Source organism: Camelus bactrianus, chromosome 22, assembly GCF_048773025.1.
Source record: "Camelus bactrianus isolate YW-2024 breed Bactrian camel chromosome 22, ASM4877302v1, whole genome shotgun sequence".
In the NCBI taxonomy this organism is placed as follows: Eukaryota; Metazoa; Chordata; class Mammalia; order Artiodactyla; family Camelidae; genus Camelus; species Camelus bactrianus.
Window position 1 is genome coordinate 30383943 of NC_133560.1, and position 10789 is coordinate 30394731.

Below are 10789 nucleotides of genomic sequence, written 5' to 3' on the forward strand. Positions count from 1 at the left end.
CAGGCACACATGGAGTATTTACAAAAATTATCGATGTAGCCACAAAGCGAATCTCAACAAACCCCAGAAAGTCTACGTCAGACCACTTCTCTCGCCACCCTACTATAAAATCCAGTTGCTAGGAATAACAAGAAAATCATGAACGAAAATCTAAAATCACTTCCAGTGAATTAATAATTCCAAGAAGAATTTATAGCTAAATTAATAAAATATTTAGCACTGAGTGACAGTGAATGTGCTTCAGGTCAAAATGCTGGACGCAGCCAAAGCAGACCTTACGGCTGGAGGCCCGGTCAGCACCACCACCGTTACATCAAGTCGGCCGGCGGCCAGGTGCTGATTTCAGTGCCGCAGTCACTGGGGACTTGACCCTCTGTGGGAAGCAGCCTCTGCCCCGCCCAGCACAACGGCATTCCCTGCACGGAGGTCCCCTGCCGGGATCCTGGCATCCCCGGGAGAGGAGTCCACGTTTCGGCTTTTTCTGCCCCAAGTAAACCCCATCAGTGCACCAACGGCCCAGGAGAACTCATGGCCATCACGCCTGCTTTCTTGCCTCTCAGTCCTTCCTTAAGACGCATCTGAGAAGGCAAACCCATCAGGAAGGGGAAGGGGCGGGGACTCAAGGAGGCGGAGACATCTCTTCCTGGAGATGTGCGGTCGGAACTTTGGCCTTTGCCTCTGGTTCTCGGAAGAGATCTCTGAAAGGCGGAGGTCAGCCACGTGGGCAAAGAGTCAGTCCGCGAATCAGTCATGCCCAGGGAAAGCGCGCGCCCTGAAGCTTGGGGAGCTGCCCTGACTGGCAGTACCGCATGTGTGCTGTCCTTCGTCAACGCCAGGAGCGTAACGCGCGCGCCCTGACTGCACGGGGAGGGGACGTCAGAACTTCATGTTTGGTGATTCTCCTGGTTCTGTGGATTAGTTTGTGTCCCCTCCAAATGCATATATTGAAACCCTAACCCTGCCATGTCATGGTATGAGGAGGTGGGGGCCTTTGGGGTGATTAGGTCATGAGGATGGGGCTCCCAGGAATGGGATCAGTGCCCTTATAAAGAGACGCCAGGTGCAGAGGGTACAGCTCGGAGATCGAGCGCGTGCTTAGCATGCACAAGGTTCAATCCCCAGGATCTCAATTAAAATAAATACATAAATATACAAGTAAATAAACACCTAATTACCCCCCCCCAAATACTGAAAGAGAAATAATTTCAATAGATTTTTTAAAAGAGAGAGAGCCCCCAGACCCCAGAGAGCTCCTGGGGCCCGCCCAGCATGTGAGGACGCAGTGAGGACGCAGTGAGGAGGCAGCTGTCTGCAACCAGGAGGCGAAGCCCTCCTCCGACATGGGCCTGTCACTGCCTTGACCTTGGGTTTCCAGCTCCCAGAACTGTGACAAATAGATGTCTGCTGTCTATCAGCCGCCAGTCAGTCCCCCGAAGGGACTCAGACAGCTGGGCTCTGCCTGGGAGTCTGTCCCTTCGGCTGCTCTCAGCCCGTCACCTCAATTCCTCTCCCTGTTACGGCTCATCTTGTACCTGGGCGCTGACAGCTCCTCGTGGCTTCTGAGTCTTTCCAGCAAGCTGTCGGACGCCAGGGGCGTTAGCTCCCTGGGGCGGCCACCGCGCGGGCCCCTTAAACAACGGGCGTTGGCTGCCTCCCAGTTCTAGGCCCGAGGCCAGAGGTCAGGGGTCGGCCAGGCCGGGCCCCCCGGGGCCGTGAGGGGTCTGCCCCGGGCCCTCTCCTGGCTCCTGGGGGCCACTGGCCATCTTTGATGTCGTCCCATCTCTGCCCCGATCGCCACATCCCACTTTCCCTGTGAGCGTCTGGGTCCAAATGTGCCGTTTCAGTAAAGACACCCGTTGCACTGGTTTAGGGCCCACACGAATGAACCCATTTAAATTTTCTTTTTGGATTTTTCAATAATAAATATTTAATACACTCATAAGAAACAAGGTATTTTTTAGAACTAACAGATCCAAAATGCTACTGGAAAAATAAAAACCTTTCCAGGGAAAAGTAATTAGCATGTTTTAATATGAAAGCGCGAATACACACTGAGGTCATAGGAACAGAATAAAAGCTCTAAAATGACCTCATTAAACTCAGTTACAGCCACAAAGATCCTGTTTCCAAATAGAGGCCTTCTGAGGTGCTGGGGGTCAGGACCCCAACAGACGAACTTGGTGGCCACGGTTCACACAGAACCTCCCTGAACTTGCAACTGGGGTCAGAAGCGAGGGCAGTCCTGCATGGAGACCGTGACCTCTGATCTTGCAGTCGGCCCTGCAGGAAAAGCGTTAAAGAGGGTTCACACCCACCAGGACGGCTACCATCAAAAAACAGAAAGTAGCAAATGTTGGCGAGGACGTGGGGAAATCAGAGCCCCTGTGCTCGGGCGCTGGGAGCGGAAAATGGCGCCCTGTGACTATGGGTACAGGAAACAGGAACGTTCGGTGCTGGTGCAATAACTTAACAAGAAGAAACAGTGACACCATGAAGGCGGCAAGCTCCCTGGTTGGGGAAGTGATTTATGAAGTACCACATGGATGCACCCAGTTTAGAGAAACTTCTAAACCCTCATCAGCTCCTCAAGGACAGACCTGGTTCTTCTGCACCTGCTGCTTCCTCTCATCTCCCTGCAAAGTCTTGGCAAACAGTGGGCGCAGGAAAGGCACTTCTTGTTTGAGTGGAAAGCTGACACTTACCAAAGCAGAAATGGGAGCGTGCTATCAGCTTTGCAAAAAGTTGATCCAAACCCTCCAAGTAGCAACGTCCCTGGGTTGCTTTACCTTCCTTCCAATGCTGAGGCACAAAAGCTGAAGGCTGCACTGACCGTCAGTGAATTGTCCGTCTTCTGTCATAAAGTCCGTTTGGAGCACAACTTTCCCCCAAACACCCATATTTGTACATTGAAATCAACTTCTGAGAAAGCTGTAAAGTCCACTTAGGGTTTAAAAAAAAAGTCAGCTCAAAGGAATTATTTGGTGTTGGGTAGAACAAAAAGCAAACCCCTCTTTCGACGTCTCGCTCCCTTTTCACTGAGATGTAGTGGAGACAGCCTGGCTCGGGCAGGCAGGTATCTTACTTCAGGGAGAGGAAAAGGGATGGAAAGTTCAAGAAGATCCTTCACACCCCTAATCTCCAACGAGACAATATCTTCTAGAGTTTGCTTTATTTTTCTTTTTTTCTGCAAAGATCGGGGGTGGAATACAAAGGCAGAGCAGAAGGAGGGAAGATAGCCGATTAAGAGAAATAGGAGAAAAGAGAAGGGGCGACTGCTGGCTCCGCGAAGCGACCTCGGGCAGAGGGAGTGCCCGGGACAGGATGAGGCATCACTGGTTTTTCTGAGAGCAGTGCAGGAGGATAGGTTACCGCCCGAGCTGCAGAGACACCTGAGAACACCCAGGCGGACCTGCACAATGACTGTGCAGCGGCGAAGCGGGGGAGAGCCGCCGGCGGGGCCGCTGCCGCTGCCGGGAATGCGCCGCAGAGGCTTCCAGAAGGATCCGTGCCAGCCCTGAGGTCTGAAGTGGGCACCCAGACAGAGGGACGGAAAAGGGAGGGATTGCAGAACGTGTGGCCCAAGCACGAGACCACAGAGCCGGGCTGTGAGGGGTCAGCGCTGAGGGCTCCAGCCGAGCCCGGGAACAGCTGCGGCAGCCGCCCCTCCGGCGTGACAGATGCCGCCGCCACCTCTCGCCGGACTCTCAGCCCAGCTAGGCAGTGACGGGGTGATACGGAGCGAGTCACCCCAGGTCACCGAGGACTCCAGTTTTAACCTGGAAATCGGGACACCTGGTCAACCTACCTCTCGTCTGTCTTGACATAACAGGGAAGGTCTGGAGTCATTTGGGGGTTTCCCCAGGAAGGGTTCAGCAAGGGGACCCCATAAACTGAGCCGTTACAGTGAATGAGGCAGGAGCGGTGTCTGTTTCCAGCCTCCCTATGTGCCACAGAGAATCTCGGTTTAGGGCCAATGCGTCCTCCTCAATGCCAGGGTCTCTCGCGCTTGCCAGGGTCTGCTTCCAGAGGGAGTGCACCTCAGGGGCAGAGCCCGGGGTGGGGAGCAGGCCAAGCGGGGCGGGGTGACGAGGCCCTGGCCTCAGGGGGGCACCAAAACCCTCCACCCGCAAGACCAATAGTATTTCATGCAACATCTTTTTAAAAAATCAAAATTAATGCAAAATAAAATCCATGACCAACCAAATACAGACATTTTACATCAAGACAGGACCCAACCCTGCACCTGCCTGAACCGTCTTCTCCTGACCTCGGCCCTCTCAGGTGCCATCTTCGCTGAAAAGGCCGACATTTTGCTTTCCGAGGGTCCCTCCACGCACACTTGGCACTTCCAGGATTGCACCGCACAGTTGCTTCTCTCGATCTCGAGGCGCTGGGCGCCCGCTTAAACTCCGCGCCCAAGGTGAGTGTCCCGCTGGCCTCACCTTGCTCTGGGCCCTGGAGGACAGTCACGATTGAATGGCACTGTTTGGCTTTCTCCCCAGTTATTCTGTTTTCCAGTTCCCCTCTCTTGTTTTCTGTTTGTGCACATCAGCGAGTAAGTTTTCCTTTTAAAAAAGTTTTTAGATTTAAAAAGTAGACCACGTAAAGAAGACTAAATAAATATTTTCACAGACTACCTGCAGACAGGTACCTGTGATTCCTCCCGTCTATGGTTTTTTTTCAAATTAAATTTTTTAAATTGAAGTATTGTTGATTTACGCTGTTGTTCATTTCAGGTGCACAGCAAAGTGATTCAGTTACACGTGTACATACATGCATACATACATATTCTCCTTCAGATTCTTTTCCATTATAGGTTATTACACGATATTGAATATAGTCCCTGTGCTCTGCAGTAGGTCCTTGTTGTTTAACCTATTTTATATTAGTGTGTGTCTGTTAATCCCAAACTCCTAATTTATCCCTCCCCCCTTCCCCTTTGGTAACCATAATTTGTTTTCTATGGCTGTGACAATCTGTGGTTTTAACAACATCCCCAGCATCCCCAGGCCAGACGCGTCTTCTGAATTCCCAACTCAAGGTCAGCTGGCTTCTGGAACCTTCTCCTGGGTGATGTAAGGTGACCCCCAATGACCTCCACCATCTCCTGGTGTTCACACCCCTGTGTAGACTCCTCCCCTTGAGTGTGGGTGGGATTTGCAATGCGTTTCTAAGCAGCAGGATGTGGCGGAGGTGATGGGATGTCACCATCGTGATTAAATTACATCATGAGAGACCCCGTCTTAGTAGACCGGGGCTAAAGACCCTCCTAGTGGGCTTGGTGAATAGGTGGGCATGTTGGAGAAGCCTGTGTGGGGAGGAGCTGCAGGCACTTCTAGGAGCTGAGGGTGCCCAGCAGCTGGGCCCTTGGCCATCTGCCAGCAACCTGCATGCATTTGAAAAGTGGATCCTTCCCCAGCCTGGCCTTCAGATGAGAACACAGCCCAGCCAGCACTCTGAGTGTAGCCTTGTGAGACCCTGAGCAGAGGACCTGGCTGAGCCATGGCCAGACTCCCCACCGACAGAGACCAAGAGATGATGATTGGAATGGTAACCACAATCCAGTGGTAACCTCTCAGATCCAACACACGGCAAATGGACAGCCTCCTCACCTCGAAAAACATCTGTTCCTCCCACAGTTTTCCCTGTCTCAAATGGAAGGTCCACTTTTATGATCACTCAGACCACACCCCCGGGGGGGTCATCCCCGATGCCTTTCTCAGAGCCCCCATCCAGTCCGCCTGAAAACACTGCCAGCACCTCCTTCAAGATGCACGTAGGATGGGACCACCTGCACCGTTTCTACTCTGGGCTAAGCAGAGCTTCTCCCAGGCCTCATCCACCAACACGGCAGCATCAGGGAACCTGCTGAAACCTGAGTCAGGCCAAGTCTGTGTCTATTCTGGTCTCCCCAGAAGCCCCGTGTGGCCCGGTCCCACCTGCTCTTCGCTGTCTGTCCTCTGCTCCTACTTCTCCCCCCTTCCCTCCTCCACTCCAGCCACACCAGCCTCCTCCCTGTTCCTCAAACACACAAGACACAGTCCTGCCTCAGGGCCTTGGCGCCTGCTGTGGCTTCTGCCTGCTGCACTTGTCCATACCCTCAAGGCCATCTGCTCCACATCCCCCGCTTTAATGGTTTTTCTCCTGAACCATGCCAGGAGCATCCGCGGGAGGGCGAGGCAAGACGGTTTCTGCTGAAGCAGAGCCTGGAGCCTCCCTTTGGGAGACGCAGCTGGCACAGAGAGAGGCAGAGAGAAGGCAGACCCAGCCCCGCGTGCACGGAGAGAATGGGTTATCTCTCGCTACACCCTGACCTCCCAGGTCCAGGGAAGTGCGGTCTGGTAACTGTAACTGGGACGTTGTTTCTCAGGAGGATGGAAATACACGGGGAAGAACGCCTGCCGTGAAAACAAGCGCAGGCGCGGTCTGCGCGGCGGGCGCCGCACTTGACCCAGGGCCACAGCCCCCCGTGAGACCGGCAGTGTCCCGGCGGAAGAGGAGGCAGAGGTGCCCGGGGCTGGGGGACGCGCCCAAGGCCGCGGGGTGCAGTGCTTTTAAAGGAAGCTTACAGGGCTTTTTGCTGCTCTTCTCTTCGGGGGAGCCCAACCCTCCTCCCCTAGGGCGTGGGCTGGGCTCGACCCACTCCCAGTGAGCAGGTACCTGGCGCCGGCGTGAGACATCTGCGTAGCTTGTAAATGGCACAGAGGCGCCCCCTCGCCCGCCCGCTCCGGGGGAGCCGCCGCCCTGCTGGAAGGAGGCTCAGGCAGCGCTGCGGGTGGCCCCACGGGGAGGAGCACAGGATGGGGACACCCAGGAAGCGCACCCCCTGCCCCCGTCAGGCCTTCTGAAGAGGCAGCCTCGGCTGATGTCTCATCTGTAGACTCACGAGGGACCCTCAGTCAGAGCCCCCAGACAGATCACTCCCAGAGTCTCACCCACAGAAACTGGCATAATAAATGGTGGTGTTCATCTGCTAACTTTGGTGATCATTTGTTACACAGCAACTGATAACTAACACACAAGACTCCAGGCGCCAGGCCCTCTCTGTGTGGCTTCCCACTCTCCCTCCCAGGAACCGCACACTATTCTCAGTGACCATCTGCTCCCTCTCCTCATTCTCTCCTGCAGGCCACCAAGCACTGCCGTGAACTTCTCACTTGCCTTTAATGGCTGATTTGATCTTACCTGTGGTTCAGCCTCTCCAAGGAGCAGTACAGCCCCGAGGGTCACTTTTTTCCCAAGCAGAGTCAACTGTCAGCTTCAGGAAAACCCCAAGCTTCACCTCAGCTTGCCCTCTGGGCTCCTAAATCTCCCCCTACCCACTCTCAGCTCTTTGCCCACCTCTCTGCATAATTTTTTGTTGTTGCCACTAAGCCAAGATGATCACGGCTTTCCATGCCGTTCGGTCCTCCTTCTTTGCCTGCGTGGCCCCAGCGCTGGTCTAGGGAACAGGCAGCTCTTGTCCGCGCTGCAGCCTCTCCTGCCCACCCCCCATCCCGCTCCTCAGGCTCAGATCCCTCCCCCATTGCCCCAACTTTTTGAAATAAATCACTCAGCAAGCCTTTCGGAAATTTAATAAGCTTGGTCCGTTTTTTTCTTCCCTCTCGCTTTCTGTCTGCAGGCTTTTTGTTGGTGCTCATGGGAAGGGGTGTTTGTGAGAAAACCATTGGCACTGATGCTATCTCGTGTTTTTGTAGCTTTTTAACATGCATGGGGGGAAAGGGGTCAAAACTCCTGGGGGTGGCGGTGGGGGAGCATTGAGCGCGACGCGGATAAACATGGATGATACCCAGGAAGACTGATGAAGACGTGTAGATTAAAGAAAACAGAAACGTCCATCAGCTCACGACTTGTATAATTAAAATTCATACAGGTGCTGGGTGGGGGAGCAGGTGCTGGCTATGCACGCGGTCCTGGGTCCAATCCCCAGTACCTCCATCTCAATAAATCAATAAATAAACCTAATTAAAACATAAAAGTAATACAGGTTCTAAGCACAGCGGAGGAAATCACAGTTTGGATCCCAGAACAGAAAAAGGACACTAGTGGGGATCCAGGAAAAGTTGGCTGAGAGTGTTCACGTCCATTTCAGCATTAATTTCTTGGTTTTGGTCACTGCGCTGTGATTACACGAGATTTTAACACTGGGTGAAGGGTGTGCGGGGTCCTCTGTACCATCTTTGCGATGAAAATTATTCTGAAATCATTTTTCTTAAATAACAAGGGTAAAGCGGGAAAAACAACAAAGCCTGGTGCAGATATGAGCCAAGGACCCAGAATAGGTTCTCCTCTGCCTCAATTTTGGAGCCACGTGTGTTAAAACAAGTAGCTGGCAAGAGCCATGTCCCCTTTCCCACTTTCACGGGATGGGATGAGCCTCTGCCGTCCCCTGCCGTCCCCTGCCAGCCATGTGCGGCTCACACCTGCTAGTTAATTTAGCCCTCCCGCCGCGGCCCCGGGAGGGGCCGGCACCGCCAGCCCGGGGAGGCTACACCCTCTCTCTGTGTCTCTGTCTCTCTCCCTCTTTCTCTCTCTACCTTTGTCTCTCTGTCTCTGTTTCTGTCCATCTCTCTCTATGTCTCTCTATGTCTCTCTGTGTCTCTGTCTCCCTCCCCCTCACCTCCTCCTCCCTCTTACACACACACACACACACACACTGAGTTCTTAGAATTCAGGACCTTCCCCCACCTTAATGGTGGTTCTCCATCACGAAATGGGCATGGCTGCCCCAGGACCCTGCTGTCCAGGTAAGGCAGGTGAGCCACCAGGATGGGGACCAGGGGCTCTAAACCTTGCTGCCCTAGGGCATGAAGACAGTTGGCAAGCAGTCGAAGGGACGGGGGTCAGCATCCAGGCCCCAGCTCCCCGTGTGCTGGCCACATGGCTCAGTAAGAGTCACCCGCAGCCAGACCCACATGCTGTCTCATCTCCCCACCAGTTTTTCTCTCCTTTTACTGCACAGATGGGAACAGACGCCCAGAACTTCCCATCCACTGCTTCCGCTCCCACCTCCTTCTCCAGGGTGGACACACTTACTGCACAGCGGCGGCTGGGGAGCGTCCAGTCTCTGCGTCCCTGGGTCCCTCCGGGGGCTTCCACCCAGCCACCGACGGCCATGGTACCAGGAGCAGAGCTTTCTGCACAGCCTGTGCCAAGTCTGGTGCCCAGCCCTAGCGACAGGCCGCCCGGCTCCCCTCCGTCTGGAGACGCCCGGAGCCCCACACCTCAAACATTCAGAAGCCAAGTGTGCCTGCAGCATCACGTGGGCCTCATCGGGGATGGGCTGCGGGTCCGCCCGGCCCCGTCCCACAGTGGGGGCAGGTTAGCGGCAACACCCGACTCCTTGTTTGGCAGGACAGGAGGGCTGCACACCACGCAAAATCCTACACGCCCTCACAGTGCCAGCACACACGCAGTCACACGCTAGACACAAACCACATACAATCAATCACCCAGTCAGACGCAGCCCCACGTACGTGACCACACAATCACACGCACAATCTCACACACACCACGCCGGGTCTGGGAGCCCACGGTGACCCCCAGGAGATGAGGGTCAGCGGCCAGGCGGGCCAAGGCCCCACCTCGGAGGACCCCTGGGAGGCCACTCAGACACTCCTGAGCAGTGGGCCTGGATAACCCGCCTGCCCCCGCAACTGGTGTGGGGGTGGCCGCCTGTGGCAGGAACCGAACCTACCAGCCCCGCCCGCATGCGACCCTCACCCCAACTTCAGGCCTTGTGGCCACCCGTCCGCAAACTGTTACCCCCAAATCCTTACTTGTTTCACTCGCAAGCAAGGGACTGGCTGAGAGACGCCACAGGGAGAGAATCCAGGGGCCCCGGACCGAGTCCCCGGAACCCTTCTCCTCCTCTTTGCCCGCCGTTTCCTGCCGCAATCCCCCCCCCAAGCCTCCAGGGCCCCCGCTGAGGCACCGCCGCGGGTGGGAAGGCGCGAAAGCGCCGTCGGGGGTGAGGAGCCCTGCGGCCCCGCGCGGCCACCCCCGCCGCGCCTGTACAGCCCTGAGTGGCCGCACAGCCCGTCCAGGTGTAGAGACAGCGGCGTCTACACACCGCGGTGCGTGCCCCGCACGGGCCCGGCGAACCGAGGCGCGGGGAGACGGTTGCCGCCTCACTTCGGGGGACCCTGGACTCACCGCGCTCCGCCCGAGGCTGCAGCGCGGCCCCGCTCCCTCCGCGAACGACCCGGAGCGCCGGCCTCGGGGACGGGGCGCGGCTGGGGGCGGCACCAGGTGGGGGCGCCGCCCTCCTCCCACCGGGACGTCACCGCCCCGCTCACCCCCGTAGCTCCCCTTGCCCGCCCCGACTGCGCCCCTTACCGCGAGCACCTGAGCCTCACCCTGGCCGGCTCTCAGCTCGGGCACCGCTGCGGTGGGGGCTCCGCGAGGCTCTGAAAGGACGGCTGGGTGCAGGCGGTCCTGGGCGCCAGGGCGCGAGCCCAGGCGGGTCTCCTGAACATGACCCCTGCGTGAAAGGGCTGGGCCAGCAGACGGGAGTGGGCGGGAGGCTCCCCCGCCAGCCACGTGGGGAGGTGGGCTCTGGACCCTTGGGCTTCCTGGGAGCTGCCGGAGGCTTAGGGTTCCAGGTGGAGGGCATGGCCTGGGCAGGTGAGCCCACGCGGGCAGGTGCCCGGGAACAGAGGGCAGGGGAGGGGTGCCTGGGACCTGGGGGAGCAGACACTCAGGGCCAGAGCGAGCTTGGGGCTCTGTGAATAGCCACAAAAGCTTACTAGACGAACTTTTAATTTTAGGGCACTTCCAGATTCGTGGC

General features: G+C 56.3%; 1 protein-coding gene across 8 annotated transcripts in view; it reads right to left on the reverse strand.

Moving 5' to 3' along the window:
• TMPRSS9 (transmembrane serine protease 9) overlaps positions 1–10286 on the reverse strand; it is a 47453-nt gene extending 37167 nt beyond the window's left edge. For 7 of the 8 annotated variants that reach the window (XR_012501689.1, XM_074351194.1, XM_074351198.1 and 4 more), the window contains exon 1: positions 10156–10280. The gene's annotated coding sequence lies outside the window, so the exon portion shown is untranslated. Of the gene's footprint in view, positions 1–10155 lie in introns of all 8 variants that reach the window. The other variant, XM_074351192.1, reaches the window with a different exon arrangement.
• Positions 10287–10789: the final 503 nt, after the last annotated feature.